Here is a 2,486-nt window from a genome sequence, read left to right on the forward strand (position 1 = left end):
GGTCCAGTCTTGGGGCCTGAACTCTGGGCCTGGGAGCTGTCCCTCAGCTCTTGAGCTCAAGGCTAGGGTTCTACCACTTGAGCCACAGCGCCACTTCCGGCTTTTTTCTTTTTGCTTATGTGGTGCTGAGGAATCGAACCCAGGGCCTCATGCATGCAAGGCAAGCGCTCTACCACTGAGACCACCTTCCCAGCCCTCAGTAGTAATATTTCTATAAACTGAAATGGATATACTTAGTTGCATATATCTGCTACTATAAATCTTAAATACTTTATAGAAAAGTTTTATGACCTGCCAAACAGTCCTAATTTTGGCATATATAAGCAAATTCCCAAAATTAAATACTCTAAAACATTAAAACTTTTTAACAAACCTTAACACTTGCTGCAGTGTTCATTGTGACAGGTGCCTTGTATAGAATAATTGAATTCCTCCTCCTACACATCTCTTGAACAACAAATATCTGGAATTATTTTGTTTTTGACACGTGAATCTTGACTATTCTTAAATGTGTGCTTATGTAAGAAATACATTGTTCTAAAATTTCACAAGAATTCTTTTGAATTTACTTCTTTTGAAGTTTAAGAAAATCAGTTTAAGAAAATCAGTTCCAGTTTACATATAAAAATGTACTGTGCTCAATTCAGCAGCACATTAAAAAAATGGAACAATACAGAGAAGATTAGCATGGCCTCTGCACAAAGTCGACATGCAAATTCGTGAAGCTTTTCATATTTTTACAACATCACACGCTGGAGAGGATGTGGCCACAAGGGGACCCTATGGCATTCTTGGTGGGAGTGTAAACTTGTTCTACCATTTTGGAAAGCAGTATGGAGGCTCCTCAAAAGACTCCATATAAAGCTCCTCTGTGACCCAGCAATCCCACTTTTGGGGATTTACAAACAAGACCATACTAAAACTACCAGCACAACTATGTTTACTGCAGCATTATTTACCATAGCTAAGATATGGAGCCCACCCCGTTGGCCCTCTGTAAATAAATGGATCATGAAAATGTGGTATATATACACAATGGAATTCTATGCCTCCATCAGAAAGAATGACATGGCCCAATTTGTTAGGAATTGGAACGACTTGGAAAAAAAAATTAAGTGAAGTAAATCAAGTCCAAAGAAACATACATCCCATGGTTTCCCTTATTTTCAATACCTAATATATGTCTGGGATAAGCAGAAAAGATCAAAAGCTATGTACATATGACCAGATAAGATGCTATTAAGTGAAATGAACCCCAAGATAGCGACACAAGTGTTTTTATTTTCTTTCTTGCTCTTGTTTCTAACATACTTATAATGTGAGATGTGATTTTACTGTTTCTCTTTATGTTCCTCCCCCTCACGCTATACCCCTGTTTTCACTGTATTTGAAGTTGGTACACCTACATCCTGTGTATACGTTTCTCTAGTTTGGTGAGAGGAAGGGAAATACAAAATGCTTAAATAGGGTTACAGGTTGACCCATTGTAACAATGAGATGTACAAGACACTCTGTTAAAAAATGAACTTAACAATTTAGGCAGGAGAAGGGGGAGGGTAGTGTATTGTGGAGTTTGGAGGGAAGGGATGGTGGGGGAAAACAAAGGAGGAGGTAACAATGTTTGTTAGGAAATGTATTCATTATTTGCTCATGCAAATGTCCTCTGTACAGTATTTTTACAATAAAAAGTATAAAAATGTTCTTGGATGGAAGAGTTTATTTTCTCTATTTTACCCATATAATATCGTTAACAAAGAAATTAATGCAGAACACTGATATGAAGGTATTTTGAATAAATGTGCTGCTTGTGGAATTAAGTTATCTCAGAACAGCCACAAGGCACCACTGGGATGCAGAAGCTTGCTATGTTTTGAGGCTAAGAGCAGGGCTAGGTCTCATCCCTTTTACTACCAGCATTGATAACACACTCAGATTTACATTTACTTTGCCCTGATTGGCTTCCAACAGTTATCCACAGATCTCAGGCTCCTGAGTAGATATCCAAAGTAGATAGGATTACAGGTGTGGCCAGCCAGCACAAGGCTTTCAGAATAAATTTAAAAGTAGAAGAAAATTTACTTCATCTTCTTTTGAAGCATTTTGGAGTGATTATATGTGAATTTATTTCGTTTTGGGATTCTTAAATGACATTATGTGAGGGTATTTAAAAGTTTTAGTACTTTTTTAAAAAAGGATACTGGAGCTGTGGGACAGAAGCCCCCTTTTAAAACCAAGAGTCCAGAGTCATTTTTGGAAAACAAGGTAAAATAGATAAAATAATTATTTTTTTTTAAAAAGCATAAAAACAGGTTTGCAAGTGTGGAGAATGCATCTGTCAGAGATAGTTACAAGACTAAGCCTTTTGTGTCTGTTTACAAAAATATCCCGTTAGTAAAAAAAAAAAAAAAAAAAAAGTAATTTTGGTAAATTGTCCTGGGCTATTGTCTAAACAGTCTTAAAATCCAAGGGTCCAAAGCCTGCCAAAC

General features: G+C 36.8%; 1 non-coding gene across 1 annotated transcript; it reads left to right on the plus strand.

Annotated features, from left to right (window-relative positions):
- Nucleotides 1–634: 634 nt before the first annotated feature.
- On the plus strand, nt 635–739 carry LOC122098996. Its single transcript, XR_006145832.1, has one exon. It is a non-coding gene; the product is annotated as a U6 spliceosomal RNA (small nuclear RNA).
- Nucleotides 740–2,486: the final 1,747 nt, after the last annotated feature.

This window comes from Dipodomys spectabilis, unplaced genomic scaffold (assembly GCF_019054845.1).
Source record: "Dipodomys spectabilis isolate Male_0828 unplaced genomic scaffold, ASM1905484v1 ptg000498l, whole genome shotgun sequence".
Taxonomy (NCBI): domain Eukaryota; kingdom Metazoa; phylum Chordata; class Mammalia; order Rodentia; family Heteromyidae; genus Dipodomys; species Dipodomys spectabilis.